This window comes from Pseudophryne corroboree, chromosome 7 (assembly GCF_028390025.1).
Source record: "Pseudophryne corroboree isolate aPseCor3 chromosome 7, aPseCor3.hap2, whole genome shotgun sequence".
NCBI classification, from domain to species: Eukaryota; Metazoa; Chordata; class Amphibia; order Anura; family Myobatrachidae; genus Pseudophryne; species Pseudophryne corroboree.
In genome coordinates, this window is record NC_086450.1 from 202,685,161 (window position 1) to 202,703,541 (window position 18,381).

Genomic DNA, 18,381 nt, shown 5'->3' on the forward strand with positions numbered 1-18,381 from the left:
CTCACCCACCCACAGCACCATCTGATCCCCTCCTCCATCCCCGCACCCGCCCCTGCCCGTGGCGCATCCGGACCCCACCACACTCCCACAGCTGCCACTCCCCCACCCACAGCACCTCCGGCCCCTCCCCCACCCCCATCATCTATAGACACCTTCCCCCATTCGCAGACCTACCACACCTTCCCCTCCACCACCCCCCGCACCTCTGGACCACCACCCACAGCACATCAGGACCCCCTCCCCCATCCATGGCTCCCCTGCAGCCACCCGCAACATCTACATACCCCATCCCGCACCCACACCTCCCCCACCCGCAGCACTTCTACAACCCATCACCCAACCTCCCCCCCTGCGACCCCACTTCCGCCTACATCGCCCCTCCCCCACGCACAGCACCTCCAGACCCTCTCCTTCATCCACAGCCTCCCGCACCTGCTCCTCCACCACCAGAAGCATCTACAGACCCCATCCACACCCCCTCATGCCCCCCCCTGGCACCTCACCCGCAGATTCCCCACACCTGCCCCTTTCCCACCACCGCACCCCTGCCCCTCCCCCACCCATCGCAGCTGCACCCCCCGCCCTACCCCGACCGCGGTGTCCCTGCACCGGCCCCCTCCCCCACCCACCGCAGCAGCACACCCAGCCCACCACAACCGCCGTAACCCTGCACCCACCCCTCACTCATCCACAGCGCCCACGGACCCCCTCCCCCATCTGTGCCTCTGCTACCTGTGGGCACTGTATGTATAAGCGCCTCTACTACCTGTGGGTATTGTGTGTATAAGCGGCTCTGCTACCTGTGGCCACTGTGTGTATAAGCGGCTCTGCTACCTGTGGGCACTGTGTGTATAAGCAGCTATGTTACCTGTGGGTATTGTGTGTATACACGGCTCTGCTACCTGTGAGTTTTGTGTGTATATGTGGCTCTGCTACCTGTGCCCATTGTGTGTATAAGCACCTCTGCTACCTGTGGCCACTGTGTGTATAAGCACCTCTGCTACCTGTGGGTATTGTGTGTATAAGCGCCTCTGCTACCTGTGGGCACTGTGCGTATAAGCGCCTCTGCTACCTGTGGGTATTGTGTGTATAAGCGGCTCTGCTACCTGTGGCCACTGTGTGTATAAGCGCCTCTGCTACCTGTGGGTATTGTGTATATAAGCGGTTCTGCTACCTGTGGGTATTGTGTGTATAAGCGGCTCTGCTACCTGTGGTCATTGTGTGTATAAGCGACTCTGCTACCTGTGGCCACAGCACTTTGGTGTCTTATCTACAGTGCATTGCTGTTAGTCATCTGGTACTTCATGATGCAGACACTAGCAGTATACACTACACTATGTTATTCACTGTACCTTTGGGCGCTCTGCACGCCCTCACAAATGGCTACGCCCCCTTGACAATCGCACGCCCTCTCCCCTTACAATATTTACCCACTGCCATAAAAAAAATTTCAGTTAATACTCCATATAATAACAATTCTAGCACAGCTGAAGCCCGTGCAGGGATTAACAGGTCGTAGCCTCTTGCAACGGTATTTTCTCTCTAACGCCTTCCCTCTCTTTATCCTCTCCCTACCACACTGACTCTCCCTATCCTTTACCGATCGCACAGCGTTTCTGTACATTCCCTTTCTCCCCCCCTACGCCTCTCTATCTTTTCTGAACCGGACACCATTTCCCTATGCCCTCTATACTACCCTGCGTTTCTGATTCTGTTATCCACCGGCCTGCGTATGTTCAAAGGCCTGCAGGGGTTAACGGTGTGAAGATCGCCCGTAGGGCGCGATGAATCACCTAGCTATACAATAAAAGGGAGAGGTGTCACTTCTCTCTGCTGATACTAGATTTAAAAGTCAGAAGAAATGACCACTTATATCTCACTCAAATGCAAATAGTTCCCAACTTCGGGCTATTTAGTGCCAGAGATGTACACGAGTGGATGCAGTGCTGGTGGGCAGTGGTGTGTAGCTCAATGTGTTTCGCTGGTCTGATGGCTGGCAGGAGCACATCATACCACTGACCATCAGCACTGCATCCATACATCTCTGGCAATAACTGGACTCATTGCTCCACTTGGATCTTATATATTTGGACCCGGAGTACTCCCCTGCTGTTATTTGGATCTTCATCTGCAATTGAGATACCCAGGGGAGTACTCCGGGTCCAAATATTGTACACTTGTAAAGATCCATTTGAGTGAGATATAAGTGGTCATTTCTTCTGACTTTTAAATCCAGTATCAGCAGAGAGATGTGACACCTCTCCTTTTTATTGTATAATACATTGTTTTTTTTATTTTATAATTTTTTTATCTGATCGATTTATTGTCCCTCTATTGGATGTACAGCCGGCACCAGTATATTTCTATATTTTTTGTACCTACATATTACAGGTGTTTTCACCACTCCCATACAGGCTGCCGCTGACAGCGCACTCATAACTCTACTTTTCTTGTATTATTACTTTCAACAAAGCTTGTATGGGCCCAGGGCCCTGGAAGCAGCACCATCGCTGCCCGATAGCACCTGCATGTGGTTTGCAGTGTCTGGAGTGACGCCCTGCAGCCAGTAGTGGCTCTGCAGAGCCACTCGGATTATCCAAAGGATGCCCCCTGCATTCTGTGGCAGTGCTCTACATACCAGAGCCAGCGTCCCTGTCCCGTAGGCAGGACGACATGATGTCACTTGTTTAGGGGGCAGGGCTGGCATAGGGTGTGCTGCTGCTCTGTTAGTTACAGCGTTTGTCTAGAGATCTCCAATCTGCTACTACCACATGTCTGTTTCAAGCACTGCTCCAGCACTGCTGCTGCTGCCGGTCACTTGTATGAGCTGCCACCCGATCAAAGTTGAGCTGAGAACTCAGATCACAGTAGGCAGCCAGAACAGAGACTCCAGCGCCATCCACCAGTTTGGTGCCCAGCAAACCACCAGTGCCCAATATCAAGCTGATCTGGCTTTAAGCTAATAAACCATGAACATACCCTTTACTGAAATGATATTCTCTGCCCTATAACACCTCTCAATACATATGTCATAATAAGAAAAAAGCAAAATGGATGCATGAGTATATTTTTTGTGCGCATGCGCAGTATGAAAATGAAAATAAAAAATCATACCTCTATCAGCTCTGAATGAGCCCAAAGTGGTTAAACACAAGTGGCGGGATGTAATGGCAACCAAGAGCCCCGGAGGTGCTGGATGCCGGTCGATCTCAGACTTTTTTTTTAAAGGGGCAATCATTTACAAGGCATAACCATGCCTTGGAAGTGATTACCACTTTAAAAAAACATCCAAGATCAGCCGGCTGTTAGGCGCCGGGGTCCGCTCGTCGGTGCGGCCCGGCACCTAGCAACCAGGGACGCCGTGCGCGTACAGCCGCCGGCTCCCTGGCAACGCTAGACGCCGGGCGCACGGAGCCGCACGGACCCTAGCAACGGGGACGCCACTTACGGACTGCGTTTCCCCGTTGCTGGGTTCAATTTAATTAATAGATATCTGTTTTCCTGGCCATGCAGCTTGGCAGCTGTATGGCATCTAATTCAATCAGCCTCCAAACAGCTGATTGGAGGACTCCCTGTTAAATACACTTCCTGGGCTTCTCACAGACGCCGGTAATAGCTTCCTGCATGCTGAATCTGTTTGCTGTGAGTGTTTCCAGTCCTGCTGTATCCGGTCGTTCCTGTTCTCAGTTGTCCTGTACTCGGAAGTCGTCATCTGTTCCTGGAGTCCTGACTGAGCACCTTTTGAACATCCAGTGGTGTTCGTAAGTCACGGCGTAGCCGTGTGTTGCGGCTTGGGCCGCTTTATTATTTGTCATTTATTATTTGTGTTTCGGAGCTTTTGCGGAGGATTCCGCTCCCACAGATCCACTCTGGTATCCAGCGGTGCTGGGTAGGAGTACGGACTAGTGGATTTTGGTTGTCCTTTTCCCTGGTGGGTTACCGCACATACCTCAGGTTTAGTCAGTTAGCTTGTAGCCCCTGGCCTGGTTGTTTAGTCAGAGGGCCCCTTGTTATCACCCTGTCTCGGATTTCCCTTTGTCTCCCATTAAGACCTGAGGGGGCATCGGAGTTGGGCAGACATAATCCGCCCTTCAAACGCGGCTGCCATGGGCTCAAGCAACCATAGTCTCGCAGGGGATTTCTGACAACACGGGCGAGACAACGGAGTTAGGGCGCCAGGGGCTACTTTCTATTCCCGCTCCCTTCCCCAGCATTCCGTTCCAGTGCTCCGGTCCTTGCAATAGTACCACCTCAGACCAGAGTGCTGGAATCATAACACCGGCATTCCGCACCTCCGACAATCTCGGACGCTATTACATCTCACCTTAAGTGTGCAGCTAAAGGGCACTACTTATGGAATCTATTATAAAGGTGCAGCGTAAAGTCGGCATCCTAGTTCGTTCCTGTTTTCAGCAATATGCAGTCAGTGCGGCAAGGTGATATTAATTAATCTAATTCTGTTTATGAATGAAATAAAAAAAGTCTACAGGATGAGATACTGTATGTAGATAGGTTTGGTATATTATGTAGAAATTCCCCATGTCAACATTCTTAATGACATATCAACATGGTTAATATGTTGACAAGCATGTTGACATGTTCATCATGTCAACAAGCACCGTGAAAACACCAATGGTGATAATGTCTGCAAGCAGCTTTTAGCTTAATCTTACCTCTAACCCTAGCACTAATGACAACATTTTCAGTATATTGACATGTCATATATTGAAATTTTCTCGAAGTCGGCATGTTAGACGTGGACCCTGCCTCAACCAAGTTTCTAATAGGTTGTATGGATATAATTGGTTCTGTCTTTGCAAAAATTGTTCAATGCTCTTTGCAGACAGCCATTTTTCCTGGACCCCTAAAGGAAGCAATTAGACCGCTTCTTAAAAAACCTTATTTAGATCCCGACTGCATGACTAGAGACCGGTATCAAATCTTCCTTTCCTAGGAAAGGTTATTGAGAAAGTGTTTTCAAATCAACTGGAAATCCGCCTGACAACCCATGATATCTATGATCCATTCCAATTAGGATTCAGGAGAAGACATAGCACTGAAACAGCCCTGGTGTGTGTTAAATGATCTTCTGATGGCAAGAGACAGAGGTGACTATTCAATATTAACCCTTCTGGATCTCTCCGCAGCATTTGATACCGTAGACCATGGGCTTCTGATTGAGCAACTGAAACATTTTTGTGGACTGAATGGCACAGTACTAAGCTGGTTCAAATAATTTCTCACAGGCAGGTCACAGAGAGTATCGTCTGGATTATACTCCTCACCATCAGTGCCATTGCCATGTGGTGTCCCACAAGGTTCTATCCCCCATGCTTTTAGCAGTATACATGCTCCCGCTGGGTGAAATAATCAGGTGCCATGGGCTGGTCTACCACTGCTATGCAGATGATACACAACTGTATTTGTCCTTTGCTCCGGGCACTAATAACCCAATAGCAACCCTAAATGGCTGTCTAGATGAACTCCAGGAGTGGATGAGTGCCAGTTGGTTGCGACTGAACCCGGATAAAACAGAGGTCCTTATGATAGGACCGCAACATCAAAGGTCAAGACTGCAGCATAGCCAACCAACTGGACTTACACTCTGGGATTCAGAATAACAAACCACTTATCGTGTGCAGAATCTTGGTGTTGTCCTGGATGGTGGCTTGACACTTAAACATCAGATATCAGCCACAATAAATTCCTCATTCTTTCACCTGGGGAACATAGCCAGAATCTAGCACTTAATTCCCTCAGATGATCTGCCAAAAGTCATCCATGCATTTGTATCATCTCGATTAGACTACTGTAATGCCCTCTACCCTGGTCTCCCAGCAAAAGAATTGCACCGCTTATAGCTTGTGCAAAACACAGCTGCCAGGCTGTTAACCGACCAGCCCCATTCTAGCCACATAACACCCATACTCTACTCCCTTCACTGGCTACCTGTAAGATGGCGAATCATCTTCAAGATTGGCTTACTGAGTTTCAAAGCCCTACATGACCAGGGCCCAAGGTACCTGAAGCAGCTTCTGAGCCCATACTGCCCCACTCAATTACTGCGATCTGAAGATGAACGACTTTTAGCAGTACCTAGAATCTCCAGTAATTCATCTGGGGGTCGAGCTTTTAGTCATGCGGCTCCGACTCTATGGATCTCACTTCCCCGCACAGTACGAGAGGCCCTAACTATAGAATCCTTCAAAAGTAGACTCAAGACTTTCCTGTTTACTCAAGCATTTCCATAATGTCCCCTTAGTATCTAGATGCTTCTGTATTTTATGAAAAGCTTTTTTGTACTTTATTATTTTCTGTACTATGTTATGCTATGTATCTGTTAAGCGCCTTGAGTCCTATTGGAGAAATCAAATTATTATTATTATTATTATTATTATTATTATTATTATTATTTTAATCATGTCCATAGCATAACATTTTATATTTTGGTGTCGACATAGTGAATGTCAACAATCTGACTACATACCGTTTACTTTAGATCTTATATATATTGTTGCTGTTCTCCAAAAGAGGGGCACAAGGTTATGTCTGAAAGGATCAGCGCCATCTGTAGGGGCAAGCATAAAAGAAAATGTTTAATTGTCCAATTGCCTAATGTTGTATATAATCAACAAAGAGAAAGTGATTGTTTTCGTTATTTTTAAATGTCTATAATTAATTAATATAATTAATAAAACTTACATAAACCCACTATCGTCCTAGGGTGTCCCCAATCCCCCAAAGAGCAAACATCCCCGAAATGCTCGTGCTGGCCAATACCTCCTCAGAATATAAAACATTACCTAAACTGAGCCAAAGCCTCCATTTTCTGCCAAACTCGACACCAAAACACTAGGGATAGGAGGGCAGGTAAAATCTTTAGAAAAAGAGACATGACACCCGGAGCAGGATCATGTCACGGCGCCCCCACCCTCCACCACACATACATATATACATACATACATACATACATTCACACACATTTAGGCACATACATACATAAATGGACACATATACACAGATATATAAACATATACACATAAACACACAAATATACATACAGATATACATAAACACACACATATACACAGATATATACACATAGATGTATACACACACAAATATACACACAGACATAAATAAACACACTAAGAATACCAAATTGATTTCTCACAAATATTTAAAATGCCCGCTCTAATATATATTGTAAATGCCTGCACCTCTTATTACCATATCCCATGAATGTGCGCTATACATCGCAAAACACTGCATCCCATAAGAGAAAACAATACACCCACACATTATCTGATTTCCAAAGCTCATTGATGTATATATTTGTTATTACAAGGATATGGATTCAATGTATATTACAAAGTACAGTATACCTATAGTTACATGATTACAACTAACACAGTAAACAGTTAATACATACAGTTACATACAGTTACATGCCATTACATACAGTTTCAGTTACAGGCCAGCGATACAATTACCATTCCCTCCAATGCATCTTATGTCTCTCTCTCTCTGTAAATAAATACAGGAACTGATCTGCCAGCAACTCCTTCATCCTCTGGTCCCAAAAAGCAACTAAGCTCCTGTGTGATCAATGTGTTATCTAGTTTCTGGGGGAGGGATTCATGATGAGTCACCAGTTCCTTTGTATATGCTAATCAGGTTCAGCCTTGAAGACATCCAAAGGGCTGGCCTGAGTTTCCTGTCCACTGTCCTAATAAGAGTGATTTTAGCTTTTATACATTTAATCATAATTATCCGCTGCAATGTCCCACAACTTCACAACAAGCATCTAATGAATCTACACATCAATCTGGTTGCTTCAATAGTAAACATGACCGGTCTATCTTGGTTCGTTCAAATAATACACATACATGACACCACTCCATCATATACAATTCTAAATCATCATGATGTCTGGCGCTTGATACCACCACAATTATGTACTGCATGATATAAGTGTCGAATCCATCTCTGTGGCATGTCCGTGTAAATGCGTGTGTTAATATATATTGCTGTGCTCGCTGCACGTATTTGCAAGTATAGCGACTTATATGTGTGTAGTTTGTATGTTCTCTTTATGTAATATTTTTTTTTTACTACGACAGTCCACCCTTTGGCAGCGAACAATAAGTGCCATCAATTATTAACATAAGAAAAAAATATTTCATACCATAATCGGTGACCTAGACACAAGTATGTATGCATTTCGCAAATCAGACACTTGTCTATATTTGGGGAAGACAGGGAGGAGGACGAGACATCCTCTATATGCACTCGGCAGTCACGGGACCACTGGTTGGGTGTGGGACAACATTCAACCTATAGAGTATGCTGGGACAGTGCTTTGGCCTATAATGTCTGATTTGCGACGAACATTTCACACATACATGTACCTACTTCTTTGTACACTGATGTTTGGATTCGATTGAGGTTCTGCTGGGTAGATGAAGAAGACACAAACAAATCGTGACAGTGACATATTAAATTTACATGATCTACATATTCCTATAATTTTCTGAACATTGTTTCCATTTCTGGAACGTATGCTAGGACTGTTTAATCATTGAACAAGGGTTATAAGCAGTGTCCTTCCTAAATAACATAAACCTTCGGAGTTCGGGGAGAGCCACTTATAAACCTTTCTTCCACATATAAAATAGGCATCATCTGGGAGAACATAGAGGACAAAATATAACATCACCATATTACAAATTTTCCAAGAAACCAGTCCCTAGTTCTCCCATCTGCTCAGTACAAGTATCGGGCTGGATGATATGAGCACAATACCCTGGCGATACTTTTCCAACCCACATGGTCTTGCTTCCACGAGTATACCTATACCGAAAATACCTCCCACTGTTGGCTATTTGGCGTACAAGTTCAGAGTCTATGGGTATCCTATCAGCTCTGTGTGAAAAGGTCATTGTCTGGTTATTCCACGTCACTTCCCAATTTCCCGGTTTTCGGTAATTGGAAATATTAAAACATAATAAGGACCTGTCTACATGATACTGGTGGAGCTTCAAGCTAGGGGGCCTAGAGATATTGAATTTCTTGTCCACCAGTCTCCCACCCCATAATTTGAGTACCTCATCTATTGCTAAAGGGTACGGTACTAATCCTGACTTGCTCTGACCTTGAGGTACCTGTGAGCACACCCAGCATTCTGTCTGGTTTAAGACCTTACCCACTAGTGAGTGGTAATCACTCAATGGATGACGGTCCATGTCGATATTAAGGTTGGACTGACATCTCTGGATGCACCCATCCTCAACTATATTCTCACAATTCCTACAAATACAATATTCATCAGACAATAACCCCTCACAGTGCCTCCGTGCTCCCTGACTACCAGAGCGCTTACTGATGCAAGACTTTACTAAAGTGATGTGCTGATCCTGACATCCTACAAATTCATACTTGCCATCAGAACCCATTCCAGAACCCTGCTCGACCTCTATGGGACCCTCACCAAAACAAACTGTCCTTATCAAAACCAGAATTACTAACAGAACCCAAAACGCAGTCTCTTGTGATCGATCCATTTCGTTAGGGGAAAGGAGGAAAATAAGAAGGAGAAAAGAAAGGAAAAATGCAGGGGGAGGTGAAAAAAGAAAGTGGTACGACAACCGTTCTAGGTCTTGTTACTCTCTGTGCTCAGATGCCCTTCAACAGTCCTGCCTCTCAACTTTCCTGGAACAGACACTCCACTGATACGAGATTCTCTACACTCTGCTCTTTGTCACGAGTTCTCTCCGGGTCAGCGACCTTCTTGCAGTGGGACGAGTGGACCCAAGTCTCTCTTTCGGCGACCTTTAGTGCTATCAACAAAACTTGGTATGGTCCTTCCAACCTGTCTATTAGGCAACCTGAGCGTAACAATCACACAGTCTCTTGGTTCACAATCAAGACCGTTAGCATTTGGCATACCAGCAATCAACAGTTTCAAGTTCTTTTGTCAAGTTCTCAAATGCTGGCTAATCTCAACAAGGTACTGTACTGTCACCTCATTGGTGTATTTCTGATCATTGTGCGGATCAATCATGACATGAGGTTGTCTTCCAAAAACAACCGCAAAAAAAAGACACAAATACCAAAGCAAAAACAAATTTCGAAGAGGGTGATTCGTCGAATGAAGATCTGGGAGTGGTTCCGAAGCTACATAATACTAGTGGCAGTATCTATGATCACAATAGTACAATTTCAAGCTTTGCTCCTACTTCTAGGGGTACCATTATCTACACACAAATTTCTGCGCAATTTTTCTTTGTGGTAAACACAGCAGCATCCGTGGCGGCAGGAAATGCCTCTACCCAGTTTGAGAAAACATCAATGCACACCAATACATAACAATAATTCCTAAAGGGTATTAACTGTACGAAGTCGATTTGTATTTCCTGAAAAGATCCATCTGCAGGAGGGATATGGGATGGCTCTGTTGGTATTGCTTTACCAATATTCTTCCTCAAGCAAGCAAGACAGGTCATTGCTCTCTTTACCTGCATGAGAATAGAATCCTGGCGCACACCAGTAGACTCTTAACAGCCTGCACCTACCCTCTTTGCCTAGATGAGTCAGACCGTGTGCCACCTCAGCTAGACTTGGAAGGTATGCTCTGGGGGCTACTGGCTTACCGTGTCCACCTGCCCACAGTCCTGAGGACTCCTGGCCATACCCCTTTGTCCTCCAGACTGCCTCTTCCTGCAGGGAACGCAAATTTTTTCATTTTAATTTTCTATTGTGTGTTTGCAATGTAGAGTACCATGAGCATAACTCAAAAAAGAAAAAAAGAAAAAAGAAACATCTCTGGAGGAGAGAAAGAAGAAGAAAATGAAAAAGAAAATGTCAGGTTTGCCATTCACCAACAGGCATATCAGTGTCTATACAAAATGTCCCTTCACCAGTATTCCCATTCTCCACCCTTTGTGCATGACAAGGCACACTGCAGTAATACTGGTGTCATCGTGCTGTTGAGATACACTGGGTTTGGGCAGAACTCTGAAGGACCTAGGCATGTGGAGTTTGAACTGTACTTGGGTCCATGTATTGTACCACCCTATGTGAACGCAAAAGATGAAGAGGAAAACTGTAGAGAAACAGAATAGAGGTTGGTGACAGATGATTTTGTAGATGTGGAGAAGATTTTATAAAAATTTGACAACTGGATTGGGCACTACGGGGAAGTGATTCTCTACTTGGTCTACTCCCCTTAAAAAAAATTCTGTGTTTATCGTATCTCTATTGGGACTATCCCAGCCATCAACATAGTGTCCTGTCCATCCTAAGTTCATAGGGAACCCGGTATCTGTGAGATAATTTCCTCTACCTGTGATGGACATGCATCTAGAACATCACAATGCGACATTAGCCTTTGAGGGGTGTCTAGTATATTTTGTACTTCTTGAGCATGGTTCTCAGGTATATCCAAGAAGACACCCTCAGGAGTACAATATATGACACACCGCATTTTACACACTAAGTCTCTGCCGAGTAGATTAGTCGGAGCCGATGCAGCCAGCAGAAAAGACTGTTTGGTTTGCAAGGGCCCTATCGTAATCTCTGCAGGTCTACTCAAAGGGTATTGTTGCATCGTTCCTGTTACTCCCATTGCCCAAATCTGTGTTTTCTATATGGCTCGTGATTCCTTACTATATGTCCCTTGGTCCCGTCTATGTGTTTAATAATGTGGCTTGTGTTTTCTGTCTAGGGGATCTATATTGACTATGTGTCCTACTACTCCTACAATCTCTGGCAAAATGCCCTTCCTTCCTACAAGTGTAACATATTATTGACCATTAGGGATCTGGGGTTTGGACTGATGGGTCTTTCCTGTATGTGTCAGTATACTTACCATCAACAACCTCTCCACCTGTTGTTCTCTGCGCCTAGCACTATTCTTGTGATGTTCAATAGCACACTATCTAAGATTAGCTACTGTGACCCCTTTCCAATTTTGCAAAGAAGTCTGCACCCTGACACTCAATGCCTAATTGAGCCCGTCCATTTGCACAGAGACAGCCACCTCCCATTTGCCGAATTAGTGTTTACTAGAGATGAGCGGGTTCGGTTTCTCTGAATCCGAACCCGCCAGAACTTCATGTTTTTTTTCACGGGTCCGAGCGACTCGGATCTTCCCACCTTGCTCGGTTAACCCGAGCGCGCCCGAACGTCATCATGACGCTGTCGGATTCTCGCGAGGCTCGGATTCTATCGCGAGACTCGGATTCTATATAAGGAGCCGCGCGTCGCCGCCATTTTCACACGTGCATTGAGATTGATAGGGAGAGGACGTGGCTGGCGTCCTCTCCGTTTAGAATTAGAATAGATTAGAGAGACACTTGATTTACTAATTTTGGGGAGCATTAGGAGTACTCAGTAGTGTACAGTGCAGAGTTTTGCTGATAGTGACCAGTGACCACCACTTTTATTTATAATCCGTTCTCTGCCTGAAAAAAGCGATACACAGCACACAGTGACTCAGTCACATACCATATCTGTGTGCACTGCTCAGGCTCAGGCCAGTGTGCTGCATCATCTATTATCTATATATAATATTATATATATCTGTCTGACTGCTCAGCTCACACAGCTTATAATTGTGGGGGAGACTGGGGAGCACTACTGCAGTGCCAGTTATAGGTTATAGCAGGAGCCAGGAGTACATAATATAATCCGTTCTCTGCCTGAAAAAAGCGATACACAGCACACAGTGACTCAGTCACATACCATATCTGTGTGCACTGCTCAGGCTCAGGCCAGTGTGCTGCATCATCTATTATCTATATATAATATTATATATATCTGTCTGACTGCTCAGCTCACACAGCTTATAATTGTGGGGGAGACTGGGGAGCACTACTGCAGTGCCAGTTATAGGTTATAGCAGGAGCCAGGAGTACATAATATATTATATAGTGAGTGACCACCAGACACACAGTGCAGTTTATTTAATATATCCGTTCTCTGCCTGAAAAAAGCGATACACACAGTGACTCAGTCAGTCACATACCATATCTGTGTGCACTGCTCAGGCTCAGGCCAGTGTGCTGCATCATCTATATATATTATATATCTGTCTGACTGCTCAGCTCACACAGCTTATAATTGTGGGGGAGACTGGGGAGCACTACTGCAGTGCCAGTTATAGGTTATAGCAGGAGCCAGGAGTACATAATATTATATTAAAATTAAACAGTGCACACTTTTGCTGCAGGAGTGCCACTGCCAGTGTGACTAGTGACCAGTGACCTGACCACCAGTATATAATATTAGTAGTATACTATCTCTTTATCAACCAGTCTATATTAGCAGCAGACACAGTACAGTGCGGTAGTTCACGGCTGTGGCTACCTCTGTGTCGGCACTCGGCAGCCCGTCCATAATTGTATATACCACCTAACCGTGGTTTTTTTTTCTTTCTTTATACATACATACTAGTTACGAGTATACTATCTCTTTATCAACCAGTCTATATATTAGCAGCAGACACAGTACAGTGCGGTAGTTCACGGCTGTGGCTACCTCTGTGTCGGCACTCGGCAGCCCGTCCATAATTGTATATACCACCTAACCGTGGTTTTTTTTTCTTTCTTTATACATACATACTAGTTACGAGTATACTATCTCTTTATCAACCAGTCTATATATTAGCAGCAGACACAGTACAGTGCGGTAGTTCACGGCTGTGGCTACCTCTGTGTCGGCACTCGGCAGCCCGTCCATAATTGTATATACCACCTAACCGTGGTTTTTTTTTCATTCTTTATACATACATACTAGTTACGAGTATACTATCTCTATATCAACCAGTCTATATTAGCAGCAGACACAGTACAGTGCGGTAGTTCACGGCTGTGGCTACCTCTGTGTCGGCACTCGGCAGCCCGTCCATAATTGTATATACCACCTAACCGTGGTTTTTTTTTCTTTCTTTATACATACATACTAGTTACGAGTATACTATCTCTTTATCAACCAGTCTATATATTAGCAGCAGACACAGTACAGTGCGGTAGTTCACGGCTGTGGCTACCTCTGTGTCGGCACTCGGCAGCCCGTCCATAATTGTATATACCACCTAACCGTGTTTTTTTTTTCTTTCTTTATACATACATACTAGTTACGAGTATACTATCTCTTTATCAACCAGTCTATATTAGCAGCAGACACAGTACAGTGCGGTAGTTCACGGCTGTGGCTACCTCTGTGTCGGCACTCGGTAGCCCGTCCATAATTGTATACTAGTATCCAATCCATCCATCTCCATTGTTTACCTGAGGTGCCTTTTAGTTGTGCCTATTAAAATATGGAGAACAAAAATGTTGAGGTTCCAAAATTAGGGAAAGATCAAGATCCACTTCCACCTCGTGCTGAAGCTGCTGCCACTAGTCATGGCCGAGACGATGAAATGCCAGCAACGTCGTCTGCCAAGGCCGATGCCCAATGGCATAGTACAGAGCATGTCAAAACCAAAACACCAAATATCAGTAAAAAAAGGACTCCAAAACCTAAAATAAAATTGTCGGAGGAGAAGCGTAAACTTGCCAATATGCCATGTACCACACGGAGTGGCAAGGAACGGCTGAGGCCCTGGCCTATGTTCATGGCTAGTGGTTCAGCTTCACATGAGGATGGAAGCACTCAGCCTCTCGCTAGAAAACTGAAAAGACTCAAGCTGGCAAAAGCACCGCAAAGAACTGTGCGTTCTTTGAAATCCCAAATCCACAAGGAGAGTCCAATTGTGTCGGTTGCGATGCCTGACCTTCCCAACACTGGACGTGAAGAGCATGCGCCTTCCACCATTTGCACGCCCCCTGCAAGTGCTGGAAGGAGCACCCGCAGTCCAGTTCCTGATAGTCAGATTGAAGATGTCAGTGTTGAAGTACACCAGGATGAGGAGGATATGGGTGTTGCTGGCGCTGGGGAGGAAATTGACCAGGAGGATTCTGATGGTGAGGTGGTTTGTTTAAGTCAGGCACCCGGGGAGACACCTGTTGTCCGTGGGAGGAATATGGCCGTTGACATGCCAGGTGAAAATACCAAAAAAATCAGCTCTTCGGTGTGGAGGTATTTCACCAGAAATGCGGACAACAGGTGTCAAGCCGTGTGTTCCCTTTGTCAAGCTGTAATAAGTAGGGGTAAGGACGTTAACCACCTCGGAACATCCTCCCTTATACGTCACCTGCAGCGCATTCATAATAAGTCAGTGACAAGTTCAAAAACTTTGGGTGACAGCGGAAGCAGTCCACTGACCAGTAAATCCCTTCCTCTTGTAACCAAGCTCACGCAAACCACCCCACCAACTCCCTCAGTGTCAATTTCCTCCATCCCCAGGAATGCCAATAGTCCTGCAGGCCATGTCACTGGCAATTCTGACGAGTCCTCTCCTGCCTGGGATTCCTCCGATGCATCCTTGCGTGTAACGCCTACTGCTGCTGGCGCTGCTGTTGTTGCCGCTGGGAGTCGATGGTCATCCCAGAGGGGAAGTCGTAAGCCCACTTGTACTACTTCCAGTAAGCAATTGACTGTTCAACAGTCCTTTGCGAGGAAGATGAAATATCACAGCAGTCATCCTACTGCAAAGCGGATAACTGAGTCCTTGACAACTATGTTGGTGTTAGACGTGCGTCCGGTATCCGCCGTTAGTTCACAGGGAACTAGACAATTTATTGAGGCAGTGTGCCCCCGTTACCAAATACCATCTAGGTTCCACTTCTCTAGGCAGGCGATACCGAGAATGTACACGGACGTCAGAAAAAGACTCACCAGTGTCCTAAAAAATGCAGTTGTACCCAATGTCCACTTAACCACGGACATGTGGACAAGTGGAGCAGGGCAGGGTCAGGACTATATGACTGTGACAGCCCACTGGGTAGATGTATGGACTCCCGCCGCAAGAACAGCAGCGGCGGCACCAGTAGCAGCATCTCGCAAACGCCAACTCTTTCCTAGGCAGGCTACGCTTTGTATCACCGCTTTCCAGAATACGCACACAGCTGAAAACCTCTTACGGCAACTGAGGAAGATCATCGCGGAATGGCTTACCCCAATTGGACTCTCCTGTGGATTTGTGGCATCGGACAACGCCAGCAATATTGTGTGTGCATTAAATATGGGCAAATTCCAGCACGTCCCATGTTTTGCACATACCTTGAATTTGGTGGTGCAGAATTTTTTAAAAAACGACAGGGTCGTGCAAGAGATGCTGTCGGTGGCCAGAAAAATTGCGGGACACTTTCGGCGTACAGGCACCACGTACAGAAGACTGGAGCACCACCAAAAACTACTGAACCTGCCCTGCCATCATCTGAAGCAAGAAGTGGTAACGAGGTGGAATTCAACCCTCTATATGCTTCAGAGGTTGGAGGAGCAGCAAAAGGCCATTCAAGCCTATACAATTGAGCACGATATAGTAGGTGGAATGCACCTGTCTCAAGTGCAGTGGAGAATGATTTCAACGTTGTGCAAGGTTCTGATGCCCTTTGAACTTGCCACACGTGAAGTCAGTTCAGACACTGCCAGCCTGAGTCAGGTCATTCCCCTCATCAGGCTTTTGCAGAAGAAGCTGGAGGCATTGAAGGAGGAGCTAAAAGGGAGCGATTCCGCTAGGCATGTGGGACTTGTGGATGCAGCCCTTAATTCGCTTAACAAGGATTCACGGGTGGTCAATCTGTTGAAATCAGAGCACTACATTTTGGCCACCGTGCTCGATCCTAGATTTAAAGCCTACCTTGGATCTCTCTTTCCGGCAGACACAGGTCTGCTGGGGTTGAAAGACCTGCTGGTGACAAAATTGTCAAGTCAAGCGGAACGCGACCTGTCAACATCTCCTCCTTCACATTCTCCCGCAACTGGGGGTGCGAGGAAAAGGCTCAGAATTCCGAGCCCACCCGCTGGCGGTGATGCAGGGCAGTCTGGAGCGACTGCTGATGCTGACATCTGGTCCGGACTGAAGGACCTGACAACGATTACGGACATGTCGTCTACTGTCACTGCATATGATTCTCTCAACATTGATAGAATGGTGGAGGATTATATGAGTGACCGCATCCAAGTAGGCACGTCACACAGTCCGTACTTATACTGGCAGGAAAAAGAGGCAATTTGGAGGCCCTTGCACAAACTGGCTTTATTCTACCTAAGTTGCCCTCCCACAAGTGTGTACTCCGAAAGAGTGTTTAGTGCCGCCGCTCACCTTGTCAGCAATCGGCGTACGAGGTTACATCCAGAAAATGTGGAGAAGATGATGTTCATTAAAATGAATTATAATCAATTCCTCCGCGGAGACATTGACCAGCAGCAATTGCCTCCACAAAGTACACAGGGAGCTGAGATGGTGGATTCCAGTGGGGACGAATTGATAATCTGTGAGGAGGGGGATGTACACGGTGATATATCGGAGGGTGAAGATGAGGTGGACATCTTGCCTCTGTAGAGCCAGTTTGTGCAAGGAGAGATTAATTGCTTCTTTTTTGGGGGGGGTCCAAACCAACCCGTCATATCAGTCACAGTCGTGTGGCAGACCCTGTCACTGAAATGATGGGTTGGTTAAAGTGTGCATGTCCTGTTTTGTTTATACAACATAAGGGTGGGTGGGAGGGCCCAAGGACAATTCCATCTTGCACCTCTTTTTTCTTTTCTTTTTCTTTGCATCATGTGCTGATTGGGGAGGGTTTTTTGGAAGGGACATCCTGCGTGACACTGCAGTGCCACTCCTAGATGGGCCCGGTGTTTGTGTCGGCCACTAGGGTCGCTAATCTTACTCACACAGTCAGCTACCTCATTGCGCCTCTTTTTTTCTTTGCGTCATGTGCTGTTTGGGGAGGTTTTTTTGGAAGGGACATCCTGCGTGACACTGCAGTGCCACTCCTAGATGGGCCCGGTGTTTGTGTCGGCCACTAGGGTCGCTAATCTTACTCACACAGCTACCTCATTGCGCCTCTTTTTTTCTTTGCGTCATGTGCTGTTTGGGGAGGGTTTTTTGGAAGGGCCATCCTGCGTGACACTGCAGTGCCACTCCTAGATGGGCCCGGTGTTTGTGTCGGCCACTAGGGTCGCTAATCTTACTCACACAGCTACCTCATTGCGCCTCTTTTTTTCTTTGCGTCATGTGCTGTTTGGGGAGGGTTTTTTGGAAGGGGCATCCTGCGTGACACTGCAGTGCCACTCCTAGATGGGCCCGGTGTTTGTGTCGGCCACTAGGGTCGCTTATCTTACTCACACAGCGACCTCGGTGCAAATTTTAGGACTAAAAATAATATTGCGAGGTGTGAGGTATTCAGAATAGACTGAAAATGAGTGTAAATTATGGTTTTTGAGGTTAATAATACTTTGGGATCAAAATGACCCCCAAATTCTATGATT